This window comes from Elephantulus edwardii, unplaced genomic scaffold (genome assembly GCF_000299155.1).
Source record: "Elephantulus edwardii isolate Elephantulus edwardi_28Jun2011 unplaced genomic scaffold, EleEdw1.0 scaffold00057, whole genome shotgun sequence".
Lineage (NCBI taxonomy): Eukaryota > Metazoa > Chordata > Mammalia > Macroscelidea > Macroscelididae > Elephantulus > Elephantulus edwardii.
This window is the reverse complement of record NW_006399807.1, coordinates 14,296,988-14,313,896: the sequence shown is the minus strand read 5'-3', so window position 1 is coordinate 14,313,896 and position 16,909 is coordinate 14,296,988.

Here is a 16,909-nt window from a genome sequence, read left to right as displayed (position 1 = left end):
GAAGAAGATGAAAATGACAGAAGAAACAATTAAGAGAACAAATACCCCAGAGACAATAACACAGAAGAAATATATTGATGAACTGCAGCTTGAACAGCTATGGAAGAAAATACAAAAGATGGGAGATAGAAAATGATAGTATAGATAAAGCAGAACTTAAAAAATCATCACAAGACAGAGAGGGTACAACCAACACAGTAGTGGAAATAACAGAAAAACAGGAAAATGCAATAGAGAATATTAAGACTGAAATGGCAGAAGTGTCCAACATGCTGGTAGGACCAAAAAGTAGAACTGAAGAGATGGAACAGAGAATCAGTGAGCTAGGAGACAGAGCCTCCCTGGAAACACACTAGAAGACAAATCAGAGATAACAAGTAAAGAAAATGAAGAAAATATTAGAATAGTGTGGGATGACATCAAAAGGAACAACATAAGTATGATTGGAATTCCAGAACAGGGGAGTGACAGGGAAATGACTGAGAAAATTGTGGAAGAAATCCTAGGAATAAACTTTCCAGGTATTTTGAAGAATTGGGAAATCCACAATAAAAAAGCACAATGAGCACCACATAGACAAGACCCCAAACGAAAAACATAAAGACATGTCGTAGTCAAATTCTCCAAATTAAAAGATAAGGATAGAATCCTAAAAGCAGCATGAGAAAAACAAAGAGCCACCTACAAACGGGAAACAGATAAAGTTCTGATTTCTCAGCAGAAAGCATGTGAGCTAAAACACAATGAGATGGCATACACAGAAAGTTGAAAGAAAACAACTGCCAGCCAAGGATCCTATACCCAACAAAGCTCTTCATCAAATATGAAAGAGAAATTAGATCCTTTGCAGAAAAGAAGAAAATTAAGGAATTTGTAAAAATAAGACCAAAACTATAAGAATTTTCTTTTACTCATTAGGTTCTTTTTTATTCATTTTAAAATGTCCCAATTTTGAACCATGCAGTGTTTCATTGCTGTGTTCTGACGACTGCCTCTTGGTACAAGTATGGGTTTCTAATAAGCACGATAAAGTGTCCTGGGATTCCCATTCTTCTCAGAGTCAGCCACAGTTTGTTATGGTCCACACAGTCAAACGCCTTTGTATAATCAATGAAGCACAGATAGACATTCCTCTGGTACTCCCTGCTTTCAGCAAAGATCCATCTAACATTAGCTACAATATCCCTAGTACCACAACCCCTTCTAAACCCAGCCTGGACTTCTGGCAATTCTCTGCTGATGTGCTGTTCCAGTCATTTTTTATAATCTTTAGCAGAATCTTGCTTGCATGTGAAATCAACAATATTGTTCTATAGTTTCCACACTCTGTTCGGAAACACTCCCTTTCTTTGGAATGGGAACAAATATAGATCTTGCTTGCATGTGAAATCAACAATATTGTTCTATAGTTTCCACACTCTATTTGGAAACACTCCCTTTCTTTGGAATGGGAACAAATATAGATCTCTTCCAGTCAGTTGGCCAAGTGGTTGTTCTCCAGATTTCTTGACACAACTTGGTGAATACATCCAGGGCAGCATCTGTTAGCTGAAATATGTCTGTTCATGGATAGAAAGACTTAATATTGTGTAAATGACAATCCTACTAAAAGCAATCTACATGTTCAATACAATCCTAATACAAATACTAAATTTATTTTTCAAAGAGATTGAAAGGGAAATTGTCAAGTTTATTTGGAGAGGCAAGAGACCCCAAATAAACAAAACCCTTCTGAGAAACAAAAAAGAAGTGGGAGGAAAAGCACTCCCTGACTTCAAAACCAACTTCACAGAGGTAGTAAGCAAAACAGCATTCTACTGGTAAAATGACAGGCACATAGACCAATGGAACAGAATTGAGAACCCAGAAATAGACCTATCTACCTAAGGTCAACTGATATTGGACGAAGAAATAAGACCTATCAAATGGGGAAATGACAAGTTCTTTAACAAGTGGTGCTGGGAAAACTGGACTGCTACCTGCTGAAAGCTGAAAGAGGATCCACATCTCTCACTATACACAAAAATCAACTGAAGGTGGATCAGAGACCTGGGAGTAAAGCCCCAAACCATAAAGTTCATCAGAGCTTAGATGGCCTAGTCTATGGTATAAAGAGACTTACAAATATAGTCTGACATGCACGATCTGGAGAGGATAAAATTGATGAATGGGACCTTCTAAAGAATTAATGAATTAATTTCTGTGTACATCAAAAACATTTTCCAACAGAGTGAAAACATAATGACTGGGAAAAAACATTTGACAATACCATTTTAGACAACTCATCAAAAGTTTACAAAATCCTACCTGGCCTCCACAAGAAAAAGGCTGATCACATAAATATGGACAAAAGACATGGAAAAATCTTTCATATAGGAAGATATTCATATGGTCAACACACACACATGAAGAAATGCACAGTATCACTGGCAATAAGAGAGATTAAAATCACACCACAATGAGATACCATCTCACTTTACTAGCAGTGGCAAAATTAAACCTGACAGTAAGTAATAAATTTTGGAGAAGATGTGGTGAGTTAGGAACTCATACATGGCTGGTGGGATTGTAAAATGGTACAACCAATCTGGAAGGCAGTTTGGCACTTCCTTCAACAGCTGAACATAGAAATTCCATATGACACATCTATTCCACTGCCTGGAATATGCCCTGAGAGAATGAGAAATGAGGCACCAGCCAAGACTTGTTCATAGCAGCATTATTCACCATTGCAAGAACATGGAAGCAGCCGAAACGTGCAACCACAATTGAATGGAGTGAGAAATTATGGTACATTCACACAATGAAATTCTATGCAGCATGCAGGAGCAATGATTTTATAAATTACTACCTAACTTTGGAGGGATTGGAGAGCATTATGCTAAGTGAACTCAGTCCCATAAAAGCAAATATTGAATAATACCATTATTGTAGAATAAGTATGAGGATCCAATGATAGGTGGCTGAGGGAAGTGGAGTGGTATTAGTTTTAGGGTCACACAATTTGAATAGAGGTAGTTGAAGGAAATGGGAAAGATCCAGAACAATGTATTTGGACTTTATAAATAAATCAGTATAAAAGAAAAAAATAAAAAAATTGTGATACAGGAGCAGAGATCATGCCATGTTTTGGACACTTGTTTTCCCATAATTTTACAGAGGTTATATTATTCAATTAATTAGTAGGTTAGCAGGGCTATAATGTTTTATAAAATTATTATAAAGTATGAAACTGCTTTTGTATATATTTTTTAAATTCCATTTTTCTGTCCTACAAGAAAGTGCCAGGGAATGGAATGATCTACTCAAGAGATAAAAGAAGAGGAACTCATGACTGAGTGTTTTGCCTATTTGTATGTTCTCATAGATTTTACTGAGAAATTTTCCAATGCAAAAGAAACTATTAACAAGAATCATGACGCTTACACCAGACATCCTATTTGTTACAATGGTGCTTCCCTTTTGATGACTGCATTTTTATTAGCAATTTCAAGTTAGCAAGAGAATATTTATTCTGAAACATATTATATGCATACATACTTATGAGACATAATGTTCTGACATTATAGGAATGTGTTGACATTTACTCACTTACTAATTCCTTTGTTCTGCTGAACATTTTAGAATTTACTTAGGAATCTTTTCCTTGCTTATTCACAGTGTTCACTTAAAAGAGTTTTCTCTTTAACACCATTTTCTGATTACATTCTCTTGATCCAATCGACTCCTGAGTTAGTTAGCTTAACCCCTACTGTTTCATGTCCATGTCCATTTCTTCCAATTAGACAGTAATCTCTATAAAAGCAGGAATTCTCTTCATTCATTGCAGCATCACCAAAGTCCAGCAAAACTCCTGACCTGAGTATTGAGTCCACTCAATACTCTTATTGAATAAAAACCTTCCCACATGAAACCATTTCTAGCTTACTTCCCAATTTATATCCTCAGGTCTTTTCTCTGCAGTTAGTTGATCCTAGCTCCTTCTGCACGGTCAATTTTCTTTTTACTAAATCCTCTTCCCATCACTGTTCAAGTACCTGTACTTTCTCCCATATTTAGAAACTCATAATTATACAATTATAGTCTTTGTTCTTTTCCAATTCAAAATCTTTTTTCTTTAGTAATTTTTATATTGATTTATTTGCAAAGTTTGGATATATTTTTTCTCAGACAAGATAGTTCCCACTTCGTTTATCTGTCCACCCATCAAATTGTATTACCCTATGATTAACATCTCCCCTCCGCCCCTCCTGGATCCTTATACACATTTTACAATTATGGTTTTATACAGTATTTGTCCTTATGGGACTGAGTTAGTTCACTCAGCATAATGCTCTCCAGTTCCTTCCAAGCTAGGTAATAATTTACAAAGTCATTGCTCCTGCGTGCTACATAGTATTCTATTGTGGTTGGACATCTGGGCCATTTCCATGTTCTTGTGATGGTGAATAACACTGCTATGAACGTTAGTGTACAAGTCTCCGTTTGAGCTTCAATTCTCATTTTCTCATCGTATATTCCAAGCAGTGAAATAGCTGGGTTCAAATTCTTAAAGTGCTATTTACACTAATATTATTAGTACTACTTTTATCTGTGGCCTCAAGGCAGCTCTAACTCATGTTAAGCCCACATGTGTCCAAATAGAACTGTGTGCTTCATAGAGTTTGCAATTCCGGATCTTTTTGGAAGTATTTTTGTCAAGCTTTTCTTCTAGGTACCTCTGGGTGGATTCAAACTTTCATTTAAAAGTCCAGTGTATCAGTTATTTGAACTAACCAAGTACTCTGTTGTTTACACTAGATTTCTCTTCTTTCTCTCTTAAAGTCATTCCAGGCACTTTTATTATAGGAGCTCTAGGAAATTAACATAAGTTTGTAAAGCTACCATAATAAAATATTTCCAAATGGGTGCTGCTAAAAACAGAGTAATTTCCCCCCTCACTTCTAGGATCTAGACGCTCAAGTAATTCTATTTCTGTGATTCCTTTTGAGAGCTCTTAAGGCAAAGCCATTCTAGGCCCTTCTACAAACTTCTGACAGTTGTAGGTATGTCTCAGGTTGCAGCTGCAGTGTCATAAGGCATCCTTCTTATGTTTCTATATCTCAGTGTAACTTCCCCTCTTTAATAAGGATACTAGTTACATATAAAGGGTAACTCTGTTGGCCTAGTGGAAAGAAGGTATGATACAATACTACAGGCATGCAGTTCAAATCAACAAGCTTCTTCATGGGAGAAAGGTGGGCAAACTCTTCCCATGCAATTAAAACATTCTCTGAAAATCTGCTGGAGGGTCAGCCATGAATTTGTTCTGACTCGACAGTACACAACAACAACAACAGTTACATATGATTAGGAGCCAGCATACTTTACTATGAACTCATGTTAACTGACAACATTTTCAAAGACTCTAATTCCAAGCAGTTCACCTTTAGAGGTGCTGGGGTAGGACTATAAAATATCCTTTTTGAGGGATAAAATTCATAGCCAAAACAGTGCCATTGTCAAAGACCATATTTAACTTAAGTGTAGCATTTGCCATAGTTAATTGTTCGCCATAGTCTTTCTTCATCTCAAATAACTCACTTTAAAAAAAAAAAGTAAGATTTAAGATACTACACTCCTCTGATCTTTTTCCCCTACTCCATTAGCTGCATCTTCTCATTTCTTTTGCTGGCTGTTGCAACTTTCCAACATCTAGTTATTAATGGTCACCAAGGTGTAATACTCAGATCTCCATTAACCACACTCACTCTTCAAGAAAATAATGAGTTTTATGACTTCAATATTATAATACTTATATTCTAATCACTCTTAAATTTTATTCTGAGGCTAGTTTTTAAATTTTTTTCCTCTGTTATGTCTAAAATGTAAGGTTTGGAAGCATGTGCTTTAGTTTTATTGTAATTATTGCTGTTTGTCTAATACCTCAAAACTAGCATGACTACTGAACCAAGAGTAGGGACTCAATCACTATTCATTAAGTGAGTGAATGAATGAGACATATGAAAGTACTAGGATAAACATATTCAAAACCAAAGTGATGTTATAATAGGTCTTATCACTTCAAGAGACCCTCTTGCTAAGGCATCAATATTCTTGCCAATTTTGCTTTTTCAAACTACATTATTTCTGCCAATGACATTATAAACATATATCAATGCTTATGCCTTGCATTCCCCCCACCCTTCTGTACAATCCATTTTGTGGTGTGGCTGTTTTCAAGTCCAGATTGCAAAGTAGCTTCTGATGGCATTCTATTTATAGTTACTACTACCAGATTCAAAACATATGATTAGTGGAGCCACGTCATATGCACATTGAACTCATAAAATTCAACCATACATGCTGTGCCAAATTAAGAATAAAAAGGACACTTTGAGTAGGGTGAAAGATTTCATCCACCATTTCCCTCAGTGAACACATGAGTCCAGCTGCATGTGAGCTGGGAGATTTGAATCTACTCTTTATTCAGACTGCAGTTCCCATCTGCCTCTCCTGATCTGGCATCTTACTTCCTTGACCTCAGAGACTGGCCATAGAGCTCAATGACATTATAAAAACACATTTATGTTTCCTAGATCATGTGCAACCATACATAGAGAGAGAGACCTCCAGAACAGAACAAGAGGCAAACAGAACAGGAAAAGAAGAGAAAATTATTGATTGATTTAAAATCAGGAAAAGTGTGCATCAGGATTGACTCCTCTCACCATACTTATTCAATATATATGTTGGGTAAATAATCTGAGAAGATGGACTATTTGAGGAAGAATATCGCACTGGAATTGAAGGAAGATTCATTAGCATCTTTCCACATGGAGATGACACAACCTTGCTGGAAGCAAAGAGAATTTGAAGCAGATACTAATAAAGATTGAAATTTTATACCACAACATACTTTAAAAAATCCTCACAAACTGACCAAGAAACAACATTATAATAAACAGAGAAAAGATTGAAGTTGTCAAGGACTTAGTTTTACTTGGAGTCACACTAAAGCCTGACGAAGCAGCAATCAAGAAATCAAAGGACATGTTGCATTCAGCAAATCTGCTGCAAAAGACCTTTTTAAAGTATTAAAAGCAAAGATGTCACATTAAGAACTAACGAGCACTTGATTCAAGCCATGGTATTTCCAATTACCTTATATGAATTGAAATAGTAAATTTGATTTTTTTTCATATTCTTTTTTTTAATTTTTATTTTATTTTATTATTTTTGTGTGCGTGTACCGTCAAATCAGATCTGACTGGTACAGGAGGAGATTGCCCCTCCTTCCCCGGCAGAGCATCTGGTGGATTCGAACCGTGCACCTCTGGGATTGTAGTTGCAGCTTCTTGCCACTAGGCCACCAGAGCTCCCCTAGTAAATTTGATTTTTGTTCTGCATTTTTCTTATGGTCTTTCTGGGGTCCTCTGTTGTGATCCTAACTATTATCATGGCAGTTGGTCATAGTAGCCAGGCACCATCTAGTTCTAGTTAGGGGATAGTTAGGCTTCGGTTTTGGTGGTCCATTCATTCATCTTTTTGTTCAGTTTCCTTCAGTCTCTTTTGCTCTCTACATGAAAGCAGACCAATAGCTGTGTCTTAGACAATCACTTGCAAGGTTTTAAGACCACAGACCCTACTCACTAAGGTAGGATGCTTATCATCGTATTTACAAACTTTGTTGTGTAAATTGACATAACTGCCCCCAGGTCTATGGTCCTTCACCTTTGAGCCTAGAAACTTCACCCTGGAGAAGATTTTTGTTTATATTAAAGAAGAGTCTATAGCTGTATTCTCGTGTTCTCTATTGTCTATATAAATATGTTGTTATGTTTCATAGAGTTGAAACTGACTCATAGCTGCCCCTCAGGCGGGTGTTCAGAGGCAGTAATCAACAACAATAAAAACAACAACCATCGCATAGGAGGAGATTGTGCATCTTTCTCCCACAGAGTAGCTGATGCCCTCAAACTGAGTGCCTTTGGGATTGCAGCACAGCTACTTGCCACTGGGCCACTAGAGCGCCCTATTCATGGCCCTTATGTGCTGTCAAGTTGCCTGTGACTCATAGCGACCCTATGTACAGCAGCTCTGAATCTTGCCCTGTCCTGAGCCAGTCTCACTAATTCCAACACACCAAGCCCCATTGCTCCACTTAATGCATCAATTCATCTCATCTGAGTCTTCCTCTTCTGTGCTGTCCCTCCACCCTTCTAAGCATGATATCCTTCTCCAAGGACAAGTTTCTCCTGGCCATGTGTCAAAAGTATATGAGATAGGGCTTCAAAAAATCCTAGCCTCCAAGGAGAAACTTGGTTTCACCCTCTCCAAGGCAGACCTATTTGTTTTCTTGGCAGACCATGATATGTTCAAGACTCTTCTCCAAAACCACAACTCAAAGGCATTGGTTCTTCTTTTGTCATCCTTAATCATTGTGCAGCTCTCTGATGCATAGCAAGTAGTTGCGATTAGGCCCACTTTAGTCTCTAGACTGACATCATTGCTTTTTAGTACTCTGGAGAGTTCCCTGATAAGAAGTTTTCCCATAAATTAATTTTTTGATTTCCTGACTGCTGGTGTCATGAGTGTTTATTGTGGAGCTGAGAAAGCTGTAATTGTTAACAACCTCAATCTCTTCTCTGTCTATCATGATGCTGCCAATTTGCCCAGTGGTGAGAATCTTTGTCTTCTTGATGTTGAGCTTCAATACATATTGAAGACTACAGTCCTTGACCTTCTGCAGCAAGAGCTTCAGATCTTCATTTTCAGCAAGCAAGGTTGATAATGTTGATTGTCTACGGGTGGTAAGGAATTGTGCTGTCAACCCCAAACTGCAAATTTCAATCTACAAACTACTCTTCAGGATAACTCATGTGTGATTTACTGCCTCTGAAAACCCACTGGAGTTTTAGCTGAGTCAGTCTTAACTTGATGGTACACAACAACCACAACAACAGTATACAATATGTGTATAGACGTATCTACCACCAAATCTGTATCTGCATGTTGTTGTGCTCCATTACATCTTCTCACATCTCTTTAGCATACCTATCTACCCATTTGTTAACTCTAGTTTATTAATGCTAATATTTTGATTAATGATTTGTCTAATTATAGTAATTATTGTAGTTACCCTTTATGCTTGCATTGTACTCAGAATCTTCCTTTGCCTTGGTCTTGCTGACTTTCCCCACATCTTATATTGCTTCTCTCTGCCAAAAGAGCAAAAATGTCGGTATATACTAAGGTGTATCTGATTCAGATTGTGTTCTTTTCAATTACTTGCTATAACTATGAAATTTTGACAATAGATAAAGATGACAGAAATAGAATTGATGCCTTTGAGTTGTGGTATTGGAGAAGAGTACTAATTAACCCATGTACTTCCAAAAGAACACATAAATATGGCTTGGAAAAAGTGCAACCAGAGTGTTCCTTGGAGGCAAAAATGGTGAAGCTTCATCTCATACACTTTAAGCATGTTGTTAGGAGAAGCCAGTTCATGGAAAAGGATATTATGTTTGGAAATGTAGAAAGTCAGTGAAAGAAAAGATCTTCAACAAGATGGATCGGCCCAATGACTGTAACAACAGGCTCAAGGATATCAGATATGAAGAAATTGGTGGACGATAGGGCAGGATTTAGATCTATTATTCACAGTGCCGCTATAAGTCACAGTCACCTTGACAGCACATAACAACAACTACCTAGAAGATTTCAAAGAGTAACATGAGAAAGAAGCAAAATGTGGAAAGAGCTGAACTAAGAAAATAAAAAGAGAAAAAAAAATCAGCATTTCTCAAACTGAAAGAACTGAAATTTAATCCTCAAGATACAGTATTGAAGGATGCTATAGGCAAAATCTTGAATGATCTAGGACGCATCAGATAGGAACACTTATACATTGTTGGTGGGATTGTAAAATGGTACAGCCACTCTTGAAGGCAGTTTGTCACTTCTTCACAAAGCTGAACATAGAAATTCCATATGACCCAGCTCTTCTACTGCTTGAAATATATACTGAGAAAATGAGAACTGAAACCCAAATGGAAACTTGTACACTATGTTTATAGCAGTGTTATTCCCTATTGCAAGAACATGGAAACAGCCCAGATGTCCAACCATAATCAAATGGATTGAGATATTATGGTACATTCATACAATGAAACCCTACGCAGCACACAAGAGCAATGATTTTGTAAATTATTAGCTTGGGAGGGACAGGAGCGCATTATGCTGAGTGAACTGACTCAGTCCCAAAAGGACAAATGAACAAGCATATCTTCGAGAAAGCACAACTGAGATGCTCCTTAGAGACAAAAATGGTCAAATCTTGTCTCACACCTTGGACCATGTTGTTAAGAGAGATCAGTCATTGGAAAAATACATCATTCTTAGAAAGATGGAGGGTTCATGAAGGAGAGGAAAACCCCCAGCAAGAAGGATTGACACAATGAGTGTAACAATGGGCTCAAGCACATCAACGATTATGAGTTTGGCACAGGGTAGGACAGGGCTCAGATCTCTCGTTCATAGTGTTGCTATGCGTTGTAGTTGATTCCATTTATCTAACAACATCTAGACAATATCTCCCCTTATTTTGTTAGGACATTTCTGGTTGCCTAGTTGGTAAAGAGTTGTGCTACCAACCCAAAGACAAGCAATTTGAATTCACCAGGTGCTCCACAGGAGAAAGATGAACAATTTTTTCCCAAGTAATATACAGCCTTGGAAAATTCTTTGGAGAGTAATCTATGTATTGATTTGAACTAGACAGCACACAACAATAACAGCATTACAACACTATCTAGATAGTAATTTCCCCTTTACCTACCCCTACTATACCTGTTGTTGTTGTGTATAATAAAGTTGGAACTGACCCATAGCTGAACCCATCAGAATAGGCCCATAGCTGACCTTCTGGTGGGTTTTCAGATGCAGCGATCCCAAGGGAGGAGACTGCCCATCCTTCTGGTATGGAGCAGCTAGTGGCTGCGAAACTTGTGTGTTTAGGACTGCAGCGCAGCTTTTTGCCACTAGGCCACCAGGGCTCCCTCTACTATAACGGATAACCACAAAAAAAATTTGAATTTTTTTTCTCTTCCTGTGTATGCTTGTTTTCTTTGTTGTTGGGTTATTTTTACTTTTTAATTTTAATCACAGTGATTAAATATTTATGCTTTTAAGATTTACTTATTTTATCTGGTGGAGTAGTCCATAGGGAATTGCACTGCTTACCCAAAGGTCATGTCTCTCTAGAGATCAGAGAAAGATGGGCAATCTTCTCCTGTGTTATTTACAACCTCATCAACCCCAGAAGGGTCAGCTATGGGCCTGTTCTGATTCAGTGATAGAAAGTTTATTTCATGCAGCATAATGTCCTTACAATTCATCCATGTTGGGAGATGTCATAGATTTGTCTTTTATTCATTATCATTGCATAGCATTGCATTGTGTGCATGTGGAGCATGAATAATGGATTGCTTACTCAGTCACCAATTGGTAAGCTCTGAGTCTCCCTGCTATTGTGAATAATGCTGCAACAAACATGAGTATGTACATTTATGCCAGGCTTCTACTTTCCATACACTCATAGAAGGTGACTGATGGTTCTTATGGTATTTCCATTTTTACCTGTTTAAGGAAATGTCATACCATTTACCATAGTAGTGGTCATATTGTTTTATATTTCTCCTAGCATTGTATATGAATTCCAATCTTCCCACATCTTTGCAATTTTTTTTATCTAATTTTTCATTATTATCATTAATTTTAATGAAAATTTACAGATACTTTGGATTTCCAATCATTCATTGATGTTCTTTTCTCTCTGCCAACTCCTACCCCCAAAGTCTGCTCTTCTCTTTGAAAATTAAAGAAAACTTATTTCATTGTTATACAATCCACCTTCATTCTGGACTCCGGTCATGACAATAATACCTAATCACACATTCCTTTTAAATAGTTCTTTCCCTCATCTGTTTCAATGCAGTATCCATTATTTATCCCATATTTCTCAGTCTCCTCCCAACTCCAATGTCAGTCCCATTTTACAACAGTGGCACTAAGCAATATTTGTCCTTTTGTGATTGAGATGTTTCACTCAGCGTTATGTCCTCCAGGGCCACCCATTTTGAATATTTCATGAGTTTCAATGCAGCGTGTTATTCCATTGTATGAATGTACCATAGCTTCTCTATCCATTTGTTTGCTTATGGGAATTTAGGTTGTTGCAATCTCTTTTCTATTGTGAACAAAGCTGTGATAAACATGGGTGTACATATATTTGCTTGGGTGGCAGTTATGGTTTCTTTGGTGTGTATTCCCAGTAGTGGAATTGCTGGCTCTAAGAGAGATGCAAATTAAAACAATCATGAGATACCATCTCACCCCAGTAAGAATAGTAAAATTTATCAGAACAGCAAACAACAAATGCTGGCAAGGTTGTGGAGAAACTGGAACCCTTATTCACTGTCGATGGAAGTGTAAAATGATGCAACCACTATGGAAGGCTATATGGTGCTTTCTCAAAAAGCTGAAAATAGAAATACCATTTGACCCAACAATTCCAATATTTTTTTTCTTTTTTAAAAATTTGTAGTAAAATGATAGCTCATTATTGTCTTGATTTGCATCTCTTTAATGTGAGCTCTGGTGGTATAGTCCATGGCAGGTACACTGCTAATCCAAAGAATATGCCTCTCTAGCAATTCAAATCCACTAGTGGCTCTGGAGGAAGATGAGCAATGTTTTCCAGTGTGATTTATAGCCTGGAAACCCAGTGGAGTGTCAGCTATGAGTAGGTTCTAAGTCAATAATCATGAATTTTTTTAAGAATAGATAATGATCATAAACATGTCAAGTGTTTGTCACTTGAATGTCCTCTTTGGTTAAGTGCCTGTTCATATATTTTAATTTTTAATTGTATGGTTTTTCTTTTGTTGTTGCATGTTAATTTTATATATAATTTAGATAATGATCTTTGCTAGGTATGTCATAGCCAAATTTTCTCCTGGTTTCTAGGTTCACCTTTGATTCCATTGGAGAAGCCTTTTGATGAGCATAAATATGAAATACGTAGGAGGTCCCACTGATTTAGTTTCTTTTCTGCTGCTTATTTATTTTTAGTTATGTTTGATATTCTATTTATACCATGAATTTGGGTTTGTTTGCTTGTGCATTTTTTTTGTTGTGCATGCAAAATTATTTAGACTATATTTTTATAAACCTAGCATTGCTGTTAAAGTTTTTTTCTAAGAACTTTATATAGGTTTAGGACTTTGACCCATTTTGATTTAGATTTACTTTTTATACATACTCAAGAGAGAGATGGACAATCTCCTTCAGTGAGATCTATAGCCTTAGAAACAAAATCAATAATCAGTGAGGGTTCAAAATCAACTCAATGGCAATAAGTTGCTATTTGCTGGTATGTCATATGTTGATATGACATATGGGCCCTGTTTCATTTTTCTACAGTATCCTAGACTGTAGAAAAGTCTACATTTCTACATTAATTTCTACATCTAGTTTTATCAGTACCACTTATTAAAAAAGATAGTTTCTTCACTGTTTGATAGATTTTTTGCCTTGTCAAATATCAGCTGGGGATGGATTTACTTCTACATTTTTACTTCTGTTCCGACATTCAATGTGCCTATCATTGTGCCAGTAGCAAGCTATTTGACTACTCTGACTAGGTTCTAAGATCAGTTAGTCTCCTACTCTAATCTTTAATAATTCTTTAATTCATTGCCAATGAATTAGAACCATGAATAATGACCCATTATTTATCTGGTTTTACTAGACTTAGGTAGCACATTTTTAAAATATTTTTCAACTTTCAAATTGGTTGGCATATAATTTCTTATAGTATTCTACTATAATCCTTTTTATTTTAGTTGGTTCTGATGCAATGAAACTCAATTTACTTGGCTTACTTACCTCTGATTTTGTCAATGTAGCCAGTAGTTTATAGCTTTTATTGATCTTTCAAAGAACCAATTTGTGGTTTTGGTTCTTTTTTCTATTTTGTTGTTTTCTATTTCTTTTCTTTGAAATAGAGTAATATTAATTTGAACTCTTCTCTGAATGTCAGAATTCTCCAATGAAGATAATATTTGTTAATTTATTTCTTCTGATGCCTGTAGGCTTCTTAGTTGTTGCTATCTTTCTATCTGTTCAAGAAGTAAGCTAAGTCAGAAGGAAGACGTACTGTACCCAGAGTACTTTGGGAGAAACACTGCTGTCTACCTACACCATTTAGGACCCCTTAAACTCAAGCAGAAGGGAACAGGACAGCTTAAGTGAGGTGGAGATGCCAGTTCTCAAAAGGAACAATAGGCTTCCTGGTATCCCATTCAGGAACTTTGAGGAAAACCCTGCTATTGGGTACTTGGCCCTATGAGCCCCAGTCCAAGATGGGAGCACAAATATACAGAACGTTCATAAAACATTGTCATACTTTGGTTACTATAGTCAAAATGATCTAACATCTACTAATAAAAGACTCACATAATGTTAAGAAAGCAGCAGTCTGTCTCAGTCATTAGGAAAAAAAAAATAACACTTCTAAATCTGTAGACCCATTGAATACACCTGATAGAGAACCAGAAGAAATAAGTTGATGTGGAGCTATTCGAACAGCTAAAAAAGAAGAGGCGAAATGATGGAGGAAACAATTAAGAGGACAAATGCTCCAACAACAACAATCCAGAAGAAATATATTGATGAATTTCAACTTGAATGGCTGTGGAAAAAAATGGAAAAGATGAAAGAAAGAATTGATAGTTTAGATAAAGAGGTATATGAACTAAAAAATCATCACAAGACAGAGAAGGTAAAGTCAAGACCGTACTGGAAATGACAGAAAAGAATGGAAATGCAATACAGACTATTAAGATGGAAATGGCAGAAATGTCCAACTTGCTGGTAGGACAAAAGAAGTAGAACTGAAGAGGTGGAATAAGTGAGTTGGAAGACAAAAGCCCCACTGAAAACATATTAGAATAAAAATCAGAGATATGACATAAAGTAAATGAAGAAAACATTAGAATGATGTGGGATGACATCAAAAGGAACAACAAGTGTGATGAGAATTCCAGAACAGAGACTGACAACTGATAAAATTGTGGAAGAAGTACTATAAGAAAACTCCCCAGGTATTTAGAAGAACAGGGAAATCCACAAAACATGAAGACATATCATAGTCAAATTCTCCACTTTTAAAGATAAGGATAGAGTTCTAAAAACAGCATGAGAAAAACAATCACTCACAAAGGGGAAACAATTAGATTAAGTTCTGATTTCTCAGCAGAAATCATGCAAGCTAGCCATATAAAAAAAAGTTGAAAGAAAACAATTGCCAGCCAAAGATCCTGTACCCAGCAAATATGAAGAAGAAAATAGATCCTTTGCAGAAAAGAAGGAACTTAAGGAATTTGTGAAAACAAGACCAAATCAATAAGAAATTTTAAGTGAAGTCCTTCACATGGAGACACCAAATGAAAGTGGATGGACCATAGTAAGCAGAAACAATAGAAAAAGAAGCACAGCAAAATGGCAATGGTAAAACCTTGCCTGACAATAACCACACTTAATGTGAGTGGATTAAATGCACCTCAGTTGGTGCAAAAGAGAAAAAGTGTAGCAGAAAATCCAAAAAGCAAAGCCCATCACTATGTTGCCCACAAGAGACATATCTAACAAAAGAGGAGAAAGACAGACTTAAAATCAAAGTCCGGAAAAAAATATACCAAGTAAATGGTAACACCTAAAAAGTAGGAGTGGCAATATTAATCTCTAATAAAATAAACTTCAGAATGAAAGCCAACATTAACAATAAAGAAGGGCATTGCATATTGATTAAAGGCTTAGTAGACCAAGAAGACATATCTTGGTCAACATTTATGCACGAAATTATAGACCAGCAAAATAAATAAAACAACAGTTTACAGAATTAAAGAAAGAAATAGCACCACAATACTGGCAGGGATTTCAACACACCACTATCACCAAAGGATAGGTCAACCCAAAATTCATGCCTTACCCAGATTGACAAGGAAAGATATAGAACACTTGAACATACCTATCATAAAAGAAGAAAATTATTAGGTCATAAAAGACTTCCCTGTAAGAAAAGTCCTGGACCAAATGGCTTCAGAACTGAATTCTACCAAATATTCAAATAAGGTCTATCACCAATTCTCCTTAAATTTTTTCAAAAATTGAAAAAGAAGAAATACTCCCAGAGTCATTCTATGAAGCAAGCATAACCCTAATACCCAAACCAGACAAAGATATTGCAAAAAACCCCACAAACCTATAAAACAATATTTCTTATTAATACAGATGCACAAATCCTTAACAAAATCCTAGCCAACAGAATCCAAAAGCATATTAAAAAAAAATTCACCATAACTAAATGGGACATATAACAGGTATGCAAGGATGACTCAGCATAAGAAAAACAATCTACGTAATTTACCATATTGTTGTTAGAAGTCATCAAGTCAAATACAACTCATAGTGACCCTATGAACAAAAGATCTGAACCTAATCCTGTCCTGCACCATCCTCCTAACACACAAGAGCCCACTGCAGCAGTAACCGTGTCAGTCCACCTGGTTGAAGATCTTCCTCTCCTTTGCTTACCCTCCATCCTTCTGAACATCATGTCCCTCTCCAAGGAATATCCCACTCCTGGCAATATTTCCAAAGTATGTAAAGTGAAGCCTCATCATTCTTCCCTCCAAAGAGCACTCTGACTGCACCCGCTCCAAGACATATCTGTTTGTTCTGTTGGCTGTTCATGAGATTTTCATTGCTCTTCTCCAATACCACAGTTCAAATGCATAAGTTCATTTTCTGTCATCCTTATTCATTGTCTACATCTTGTATGCATAGCTAGTAATCAGAAAGA